Raw genomic sequence first — 11,619 nt, 5'->3', positions numbered from 1 at the left:
TAGTTTGAAATTCCAGCTAACTTCAGGTAAAGAATGTTACTGTGTGTGCCTTGGTCCTCTAGAGCCAAGGATAATATAAGGAACCAGCCCAAGACATTAAAATGTCTGCACCAATCGTGGCCATTGTGTCTGGGTTTGGTCTCATTAGGGAGTGAACCTGGTTGATGGATCTTTGTGTGTGGGCCTCATGTCCCAAGTGAGAACCCTCAAGCTAGTGAGTAGACTGGCACTGCCAGAGGGTTTGGGTACAGCCGCTGAATCTGAAATCAGGTTCAGAAACTGAGTTCTAAACTTAATGGAACAGCTGTCTCCCTTTATTCTCAGCTCTTGAAACTCCAGAGAGAAGAAAGGCTTGGGTGGGGCAGGTGGGTAGGAAGCAGAAGCCAATGAACTCATTTCCCTTATGCCTGTGAATCCATGAATCTCCTGATCCTGGTGCTGGGTCCCAGGGTCTTAGAGGCCTTTGGTTTGTAAGGAGCAGGTTGCAACCCACTGGTTGATTAGTGAGTCACAATGATCCTTTGTGAAAATGCAAACATACATACATAGATTAGAAAAGTATCAGAGTGTATCACAGGTAACAAGAGTAGGAATGTTCTAGATAGCTTGCATTTCAATTATGTTTATGCTTATATTTGTATATGTTCAATTGTAATGTGAATTTTTTTTTTTTTTTTTTATCATGGAGTGTTGGTCAAAAAAGTTTGAAAGCCATCTCTTTAGGTGCTCAATTAGAAGCGCAAATGCCTTTCTCAGCATCTTATGGCCCTTTCTGGTGTCAATAGGAGAACAGAATCACTCATTCTGCACTCACGTTGGTTCTTTTGAAGGAAGTTATTCCTTTTAACTTTTTCTCTTTTTGGCTGGGCCAGGTGGCATGTGGGATCTTAGTTTCCCTACCAGGGATTGAACCCACACCCCCTGCAGTGAAAGCACAGAGTCTTAAGCACTGGACCACCAGGGAAGTTCCAAGGAAGTTATTCCTAAATTGAATAAATTCAAATGAACATCCCTACCCCTTCCTCCTTCTTTCCCTGAGACCACCTTTGTTCATTAAAATCCAGTCCCCACACCAGAGCCCCCGCCTGCTCCAACAATTCCCTTCGTCCCTCCCTCCTTCCTTCACTTCCTTCCTTCCTTCCTTCCTTCCTCTGTTGGAAAACGGGAATGAATATTTCAGTCTGGAAGGTTTAATAGCCAAGGCAAACTGTGATTAGAAGCAGAAATTGTAGGAAACAAGCAATTAAGGTGGATACAATGCTCACCTCCTGCCCCAACACATTTCACAAACAACCCCGTCCTGGAGCGGGTCCGCATCACCTCACACCTCAATTATTGCCACGGCTCCCAGCTTGCTCTCCAACTCCAGTCCCTCTTCACACGACTCCATCCCACCCACATATGCCAAATTAATGCTTTGAAAATAGTGTTTTCATCATGTAATTTTCCTTCTCAAAGCCATTTAAGGCTCCCATCACCTCCAGGTCAGATCTGAATTCCACATATTCTGGACCCTCCACAATCTTGCTTTGACCTGTCTGGCTAAATTTACCTCTGGATCCTTCTCAACCTGCAGCTGACTCCTTCCCCCCACCTCAATCTCCTGATGGGTTGTCCAACTTCTCTTCATCCAGTGTCCCTATGTCAACTTACACAGATTGCTCCTCAATCTCAATACATGCAAAATGATCTGTATCATTTTTTTGAGTTCTTTCCATATAATCTCATCATTGTTTCTGATGGTTTCATATTAATGTATCTGATCTCTTCAAGTTACTCAAGAGCAAGTTAATCAAGGGCAAAATCTCCTTCCATGTCTCACTTGCCTATCAAGATGCTACATGATATCAACATATTAAAACAATAGCTAATACTTATTGAGCATTACCAAAAACTGATGAGATGGAGGAAAGTGTGGTTAAGAGGAAAAGCTGTGAGAAAAACCAAGAGTTGTCTATCTCTCTGAAGAGACAGGAGTTACCTGTTTCCTTGGAGAGACAGCCTATGTTTTCACCTACTGCCTTACAGTCCTAGAACTTACAGAATATTGGTTCTTAAATATTTCAAGGCTTGCAGACTCACTCACGAGTCAGACAAAAGGGGCTTCCCTGGTGGCGCAGTGGTTAAGAACCCACCTGCCAATGCAGGGGACATGGGTTCGAGCCCTGGTCCAGGATGATCCCACATGCCGTGGAGCAACTAAGCCTGTGCACCACAACTACTGAGCCTGTGCTCTAGAGCCTGTGAGCCACAACTGCTGAGTCCACATGCCACAACTACTGAAGCCTGCGTGCCTAGAGCCTGTGCTCTGCAACGAGAAGCCACTGCAAGGAGAAGCCCGCACACCACAACGAAGAGTAGACCCGCTCGCCACAACTAGAGAAAGCCTGCGTGCAGCAATGAAGACCCAATGCAGCCAAAAAGTAGAATAAATTAAAAAAAAAAAAAATCAGATAAAAGCTATGGAATGTCTTTCCAGAAAAATGCTTGTATTGCACACTAAATGTCTGCATTCAGTTTCTAGGGGTGTGGACTTCTAAGTCCTTGGGTCTGCAGTGTCCATGGACCCAGGTTAGGAATTCCTAGAACAAACATTACATGATATGACATATTCAAATCAAAGGTTTCTATGGTGTCCTCCAAAATCGACTCCCCTTATACAAGCAAATTTTTACAGTATTACCCTAGATATTGGAGACTTGGTGTAATGTGAATGGAAGATCTGGCTGTGTGTATGTGTGTGTGTGTGTGTGTGTGTGTGTCTTCACAGCTTACCTATAAGTACAAGAGAGCAAGTTTTCTTTAGTTTCAGCCTTATTCCTATTTTTAAAATGCTGACGCTTAGTAGGGGGATAGAGCAATTTATTATTATCTCCATTTGATCAATGAGGAAGCTAGCTCAGAGAGGTTATTTGATTTACCTAAGATCACACAGCTAACTCAGTTCTCTGCTTCTTCTCTGGAACTTGTTGAAAATCAATGAGCACTATAAAGGAATCACAACCACTAAAGGCAGATTATTGAACCAGGGCTAAGCTGAAAGCAAAGAAATTGGAATTTGATGTTAAAAACCATTAACAATAAGAAGGAACAGTGGTGCCTTAACAAGGATTCCAGATGTGTGGTCTTCATGCTTTCACCCGCAGGCGATGGCTGTCAATTTCTGCAGCCCATACAGGAGAGCAAAAGTGCTTTTTGAGAATGTGTAATGGCTGTTATGATATCTGTATGTGGTAAGTGAGTCCATAAATGTCAACGTGCTTCTCAGCGTAAACTGGGTTTTCAGGTCAAAAATCACCTGGTTCACTCCACGTTAGCTTTCTGGTGTAGTAAGTGTATTTAACCACCAGAAAAAAAAATGAATATCAGCAGCAGTTTATTTATAGCTCACTTCTGGCCTTTCAAAGTCCCTGTTTCCAGAACTCCTTACATTTTCTGCTCCATGAATTTCTAATGAGTTCCAGTTGAAAGTGCTACAGTTCTACATTCAGGCTATTTAAAAAAAAAAAAAAAAAAGGAGAAAAAGAGAAGAAAAAAAGAAACCTGAAAAGTATGTTTCCCCCAACTACCAGGACTTGTAGCTGATATAGCCTACCCTTTTTTCCTCCCTCTTGGCAAATGTTGGCAAGTATGCTAGCAGTTGGACAGGCCAGCCATGTTTTTAAATCCTTTTAATCCTCTTTATAGCAACAGAAACCTTTGAGGCTGATCTCTGAAGACTCTGTAGAGCACAGAGCACCTGCAGCTCGCCGTTCTGTGCTAACAAACACCCCATGTGAGCTTAACACAGTCAGGCAGGCTCAGAGCCGGCCCCCAGAATCCTTCCAGAGTAATGAGGCTTTCTCTTCGCCTCTGACCTCGCCTTCTCCAGCTTAAACCTGCTCTGGTAAATGGCACCCTTGCCCTCTGACCCTCTCCAAATGGCTCAATGAATCACATAAGGGCTCATAAAAATGATCTGACAATATGTCAGGAAGCAGAAAAAACTAAGTCAGTTCTAGTTTGGAAATTGCTCAAATCACTAACAACCCCTCCTTCCTTCGATCCTGTTGCTAGAAAAGTTGATTATCCAGGATTAAAGCCAATGCTGACGACAGTCTCACAACCAAGTAGGAAAAAAAGGACATTATTCTCTCCCCTCTTTAGTCCTTCCCTCAAAGAATGAAACAAAACCAGTGTTGTTCACGACCTCTCTGATATCAGTTGAAGTATCTTCACACATTATTAGATGTTTCTCTTAGAGTAGGGATTGTATTTGTTCCCTACCATTTGTATCTATGCTCCTTTATATTAGTTGCTTTACTAGCAATATCTGAGTGGGTTAAAAGAAATCTACTCCACTTCAAACCAACTATACATTAAAAAATTCATATTTATCCAAAGCATACGTGTATGAGTTAACACTGTTTAGTAAAGGGATTCACTAGAATATTTTTAGATGGAAAAACACTCTATTGTGCTAAATATATGTGATGGAAAGAAATATGTGCAGAATTTTTTAGAAAAACATACAGTATGTGAGAAACTTCTTAGCTTTGGGTGTTATCAGGTTATTCCACTTATCAGTTGAAAACAAAAAGACACACACGTTACTGACATCAATAGGGAAACCCAAGCATATATAGTGCCTCAGGTCACCTGAAAGACAAACCAAAAAATGTATATTCTTCTCGAATTTTTCTCAGCCTAATTATGGTGTTTAAATTTAGTCAATTACCTCTAGTCTGGTCAGGTCTCTGGAGCCCAATCCAAACACTGAAGGTTTGGGCATGAACACTAAAGGTCCATCCCATCTACCTTTCAAACTCAACGTAAATGTTGCCTCTGCCTGAAATTTATCCTTCACCCCCTCTCCCAACTAAAAAACAGTTCTCTCTTCGGTTTGACTTGCTTTCATGTCTCCCACAGACATTCATAAGCCACCATCTGGAACAGTTGCTGTCATTCACTGACATTGAGTTTAGGTGGTAGAGCATTTTTCAAAGTGAGTTGATGAACATTTTAAAATACGCATTTTGAGACATTTAACAACTGGGTTTCCCTGTGCATTCCCCCATGCATTTGATATGTTGCTTCTCTGCTGGTTGGTTAATTTGTCCAGCCAAGAAAAGAAGCAAGGAACATAAGCAGATATGTGCTCACACCTAGTGCTTTTTTAACCATATTACTGCTAATCTGTGGTGCTGCTGACATGTAAAAAATGCAAATGTTTTGTTTCTAAAATAGTTTATTCTTCTACCTAACAAAGGGCAAGGGTTGCACTGATACTGAAAATCATTAAGCAATTCCCAAATTTCGTTAAAGTATTTCTTTTCAGATAGTGCTACATCTCAGTATTTTTATTCTACTTAACCAGGGGGATAAAATGACCAACTCTATTTTCTTTCATTTTCCATTCTCATGATCGCTTCCTTCCTGGGGTGATGGGTGGGATAAGCAATATGGTAAATTAGGAAGAATGTTTAACAGAAAACTAGAATTCTAAGTTTAGACCACTCAGTATAACTGACTCTGTGAACTTGAATAAGCTACATAAATTCTTATTCTCAATTTTTGCATCTACAAAAGTATTATGGGGTTAGGTTAGATTTTACCTGAAGTATTTTTGAGGCTTAAAATTCTATTACTCTATAAAATTAAAATTTGATTGAAAAAAGAGGAAAATAACTAATGTGGACACAATAGAGATTACAGATATAACTCATCTATCAATATTTATCCCTGTGTGTGTGTGTGTGTGTGTGTGTGTGTGTATATATGTATTGATTTATTTACATCTTCACCACATTATAAAAAAGCAGTTGAGGTGGGCGGCTTACTTTGAGAGGAGGAGGAGGAGGAGGAGGAGTAGAAGGAGGAGGAGGGGGAGGAGGAGGAGAAGGAGGAGGAGGGGGAGGAGGAGTAGAAGGAGGAGGAGGGGGAGGAGGATGGGGAGGAGGGGGGAGGGGAAGGGGAGGGGAGGGGGAGGAGGGGGAGGGGGAGGAGGGGGAGGAGGGGGAGGAGGAGGAGGAAGAGGAAGAGGAGGAGGGGAGGAGGAGGAAGAGAAGAAGGAGAAGAAAGGGAGGAAGGAGAAGGAGGGAAGGAGGGTGGGGAGGATGAGAAAGAGGAGGAGGAGGAGAAGGGGAAGAAGAAATCTAACCTAGAAATAAGATTAGTCAGGGAGGGCATATTCAGATTCACTGAATAAAATAGTAGGAAAAAAATGTCTGGGCACCAAATGCAAGGCTTCAGACTTGATCTATTAATGGTAAGAATAAGAACATACGTAATGTTCCCAGGGCTAGCATATGATGATGAAATAGTCTACCTAGGTCAATCCAGAAGTATCTGTTAGATGGATAAAGGGATAACACTGTCTTTCACTGCTTGGAAACCCCACCCAAGAATATAAGCATTGTGAAAAACTGAAAGACATTTGATATGAGGATAGAAAGCATTTGCTATAGTAATATAGATGTTATTTTCATAAAAGTAGTCTATAAGCTGTTTGTCAGAAGGAGGACACATTATGCTTTCTTAATACAGAGTACGTGCAAGTAGAAATGGAGAACTTCAAATAGCTACACAGATTCTTGCCACCTCATCCCGATAAATACCTGAAACCTCTTTGATTTTTGCCTTGATGGACTTTTTAACCTATCAGATGGTAAAAATAGTCAAGAATGATATACTCCAGAATGACTTCTGTTTGTAACCAATGGTACCAATAGTGAAAATGCCTTTTAAAATCACATTCAGAATAAAAAAAATCATTAAGAAGCATTAATACTAGGGGCATATATATATATAATATTAAGAGATAAAAAAATAAAAAGGCAGAATTTCTTAGTTCCACTTTTGCTCTGTATTCTCTATTCATGAGAACAATCTTCAAATTAAAAAGGCATCCAAAATGCTGTGGTTAAAAGAAATGGATGAAGAAAGAACTTTCTCTACCACATATTCTTCTATCAGTGTAGAACTGACAGATCAATCAATAGAAGAAATAGATTATTCTAAAAGACAAAAAATATATATGATAAAGGAGCCATTGAACACAAATGGTGAAAGAATAGATTATTAAATTAGGGATGGGATGATGATTTTCTATATAGTGTACACGCACACACACACACACACACACACACACACACACACACACTCACACACTGGGAGGCTAAGCAAGGGCATGTTTTCGGCCATGGAGGCTGCTTTGACTTAATCATGCAGGGGGCTCTGAGCAGTAGAGGTCACACCTCAGAGGTGGTTGCATTAAGTACAAGACAGCTGGGGTATTTATACTCCAGTGTATTCAATGGCCATTGGTTAAGGGCTCCCCCTAGGAAAACATTTTGTTTTATTTTATTTTTATTACCCATCTCAAGTCTTTCTTTAAAAAATAATTTTTTACTGGAGTATAGTTGATTTACAATGTTGTGTTAGTTTCAGGTGTACAGCAAAGTGAATCAGCGATACATATACATATACCCACTCTTTTTTTAGATTCTTTTCCCACATAGGTCATTACAGAGTATTGAGTAGAGTTCCCTGTGCTATATGGTAGGTCCTTATTAGTTTATCTATTTTATATACAGTAGTCTGTATATGTCAATACCAGTCTCCCAGTTTATCCCTCCCCCCACCCCTTCCCCCTTGGTTAACCATATGTTTGTTTTCTACATCTGTGACTCTATTTCTGTTTTGTAAATAAGTTCATTTGTACCATATTTTTAGATTCCACAGGAAAACATTAATTCCCAGAAAAGCTCGCCATGTGCACAGGCAACATGGGCTCTGATAGCTTGAGGACACAGCCCTCCAGCAAAGAGATGGCTGCTGGCTGAGAGAGGAAAAGCTTACCCGTGACCAGTGTGTAGGAAAAAGAAAGGGCATTTGGGGGGATTTGGGAGGAGTAGCAACAGCTGCCATTCCACTCCCTCGAAGGACATCTTCACTCACATGTATAGGGACCCTGTATTTTTCAGCATTCTTGCCAGCCAATTGAAGATATATATTGAAAGCAGATATCAGATCTGTGGAATGACTCAAAAACATAGGAGGTATAGCTAATAAACTAGATCAATACTGGGAAAAAGCTTGAATGATAGGTGCAAACTAACAATGAAATTTGAAGAAGATAAAAATAAGCTCTCCCACTTAGCCTCAAAAAAATCATCTGGATAAGGTGTAACATGAGGGAGAGGTGGATTACAGCAATGTATCTGGAAAAGACAAAGGCCTTATAGTTGACTTCAAGTTCAGTATAAGTCAAGTGTGCCAAACTGGACAACCCACTGGACTTTGCACAGAGAATGGAAGAACTGAGGCTGCTTAATCCAGATGAGGAAAGAATTAGGAGAAATCGAGTGTGAAAGGAGGATTATATTTATTCCATGCTGCTCTAGAGGGAGAGCTAAGAATGAGTGAAAAATCATAGGAATGCAGATTCTGGCTCAAGATGAAGAAGAACTTTCTCATCATTAGAGCTGGACAAACATGTCTTAGAAGGGTGTGAACTCCCAGTGTTTGGAGTTGTCTGAGCTGAGGCTGAATGAAATGCTGCAGAGATGGCATGGTGGGGATTGTTATATGGGGTGAGGGATAGAAGGAGTTTGGACTGAGGACTCCACATCCCCTTCCAACTTAATTATTCTATGGTTCCATGAATTTAGTTGGTGATTTTTCAATGAAATGGCTAATAGAAACGCCATGGGGCCTGGATACCCTCTTAATGGATGTATAAGTCTCTGAATTATGGAAACTGGCAACACTTATTGAGCATCATTCAAAATTCCAGCTCAACTGTGACAGCTTGGAAGGTAATGAGAAAGATTTGCTATCCTGGACACACCTATGCTTATGACCAAGCAAAGAAAGCCAAGGAGAGAAAAAGACTTGGAAAATCTCCTTACAGAGAAAAAAGGGGAAACTTGGACAAGTATGAGGAAAGGAAACACAATGACCCCAAAGGAAAGACATTGTGCATCTACTCACCTTTGCTCACCCCTATTTCCTACTCACTGTTGTTTTGGATGCCTTTAATTTCTTCTCCTCTGGGCCCAATCAACAGCTGACCACATCTGTTCGATTGGAAGTATACATCATCTTGGTTTTGGAATATAGGCAAGTATGCACTTAGTTTTTCTCCAAGCCAGAAGGTTGCTCAATGTTGAAGGTTTCTGCCGGTGGAGAGCCAGAAAACAGGGGAAAATGGTATTGGGACAGGGAGCTGTGCAAGAGGGAAGCTTAGATTGTTGTCATTTCACATGTCTGTGAGCCCTTTCTGTGACCTTTTCAACAGGGGACACCCCATCCATAAAGCAGAACCTCACGTAAATTATAAAGATATCCTTACAGTTTATGAAACCTTCTAAGATCTCAAAGTACTTCACCTAATTAACAAGTTAATCTTTACAGATTTCCTAGGGGGAGACTGCAACAACTATTATTATGTTCCCTTTATGTATGAAGAGATTTGGAGGTTAATATTTAAAGCATAAATGGAAGAATCTAGAGAGGAGAATGGAAGTCTCCTGAAACCCAATTCAAAAGCGACGTAATAGGTCATAGAGACTTTCCTGAACACAGGTTTGTAGGACTGATGACCCCAAAACAAATATGTTACAAGTCTTGGGTAATAACTTAGTCACCTGGAAAGATTTTGGAATGACAGTAGAATTACATAATGCCTGTTAGATTTGGCAGGGGAAACTTTAAAACTTGCTACAATATAAGCTTCAAATGCTCTAGCCTCTCAGAAAAAGGACATTTAAAACTGGACTATTATCTTCTTTGGGTGTAAATTTCCAACCCTAGTAAGCATTTAGGTCCAGGGTATTTACAAACATCATTGTTTGAGGCACTATGACTGTTTTTGTATTTAAATACACACACTCACATGCACAGAGGAATTAGTTGTTGGAAGGAAAAAGTCAACTAATCTTTCCATTTTTATGATTTTTTCCAAGAACAATCTGGAGAATTTTGAGGTTAAATATTTTTTTCATTATTAAGACACTGCCTGTACATTAAATAGTTCCTTTTTTCACTTCAGATTCAGTGGCAAGATAAACATGCAAATGATTTAGATTGAATCCATTTAGAATATTCTTGCACCAGAAGAGTGGAGATGTACTTTGAGAATGAAATCAATGGATGGGAAAAGTACACATATCCAAATGTTTGCTGCTTGTTTATGTGGTTCTTGGGGGATATGGTGCTTTGAGGCAAAGGAGACTGAATGATAGAATAACATTTTCAGGTTGATGAGCATGATAAAAATGCAGTGGGCCAACAAGTTCACTAACTATCTGCAAGGCTAAGAAAAATAGGAATAAATTCATGTTCATGAAACTTTAAAACCATTTTATTAGGTAAGTATGAACAAAAATGCTTGGAATCCAATGTTTGTTTGCTCTTTTGCTGTCTTCCATGTGGAACAGAATGAGGAATGTTCTATATGAAAAAGTGCAAACTCTGAAATAACCTATCTGGTTATGAACCAGGACAAAATCTGGAGCCAAACTATTAAGATAAAATTGATTCACAACAATGAAAAACAGTGGACAACAGAAACTTCTAAAAAATTTACTTTGTCTCTTTAGAGGTTTTGGATTGTAGAGGTCATTTTCATTTAATACTATTGCTGGGAGCTTGTTTTATGACAATAAAAGCTCTTTGCTTTTTAATTGTTACAAATAATATGTACACATAGGCAGTAAAGAATGCAAACTAAAGAATTTATGAATCCAAGACGGAGAAATCCTAGATATATAGGATTTCTATATATCTAGGACTTCCTGGTGGCACAGTGGTTAAGAATCTGCCTGCCAATGCAGGGGACATGGGTTCGAGCCCTGGTCCAGGAAGATCCCACATACCGCAGAGCAACTAAGCCCGTGCGCCACAACTACTGAACCTGCACTCTAGAGCCCATGCTCCACAACAAGAGAAGCCACCACAATGAGAAGCCCACGCACTGCAATGAAGAGTAGGCCCCGCTCGCCACAACTAGAGAAAGCCCGTGCACACAGCAATGAAGACCCAATGCAGCCAAAAATAAAATAAATAAATTTTAAAAAATAAATAAATAAAAATTTTAAAAAGGCCTCCCAGACCATTGAGAATCCATCATGGCCAAATTTAAAAAGAAAAAAAAAATTATATATTTTATAGATATATAAAGTTGGACTGTAAGAGGAACAATTCCCATCCAAAGTTCAGATGGAAAACATGTAAATATGTGCAGTCAGTTGCTAATTAGTGGGCATTTGTTCAGTGTTGACTATGCCTTGGGTACTATCTGCAACTGCAGTTCTTAAACTGTAGAGCTAATTAGAAATCACCTGAAGAATGTGTCAAAAATTCAGATTCCCAAGGCCCATCCTTAGAAATTCTTATTAGTAGGTCTGGGATGAGGCTAATATATCTGCATGTTAATAAAACACCATAGATTATTCTGATGCATACATTCTTTTGACCAAATTCTAAGATTCACTGGGTATATCAAAAGCACAGCCTTTGAGTCATGTTGTGCCTCTTACTATTCATATTGGACTCAAACGTGGTTTCCTCTTTTCTGAAGTGGATGACAAAATGACTCCTACCTTCTAAAATTGTTATGAGGTCATATATGTAAGG

General features: G+C 39.8%; 1 long non-coding RNA gene across 1 annotated transcript in view; it reads right to left on the bottom strand.

The window, feature by feature from the left end:
* Positions 1-9,029: 9,029 nt before the first annotated feature.
* The window catches only part of LOC102999685 (uncharacterized), a 223,773-nt gene continuing 221,183 nt past the window's right edge, over positions 9,030-11,619 (bottom strand). Inside the window, exon 4 of the long non-coding RNA XR_450148.2 lies at positions 9,030-9,158. This is a non-coding gene — a long non-coding RNA (uncharacterized LOC102999685). The remainder of the gene's footprint in view (positions 9,159-11,619) is intronic.

The sequence above is a fragment of the Balaenoptera acutorostrata genome, chromosome 1, assembly GCF_949987535.1.
Source record: "Balaenoptera acutorostrata chromosome 1, mBalAcu1.1, whole genome shotgun sequence".
Lineage (NCBI taxonomy): Eukaryota > Metazoa > Chordata > Mammalia > Artiodactyla > Balaenopteridae > Balaenoptera > Balaenoptera acutorostrata.
This window is presented reverse-complemented; position numbering and strand designations above follow the sequence as displayed.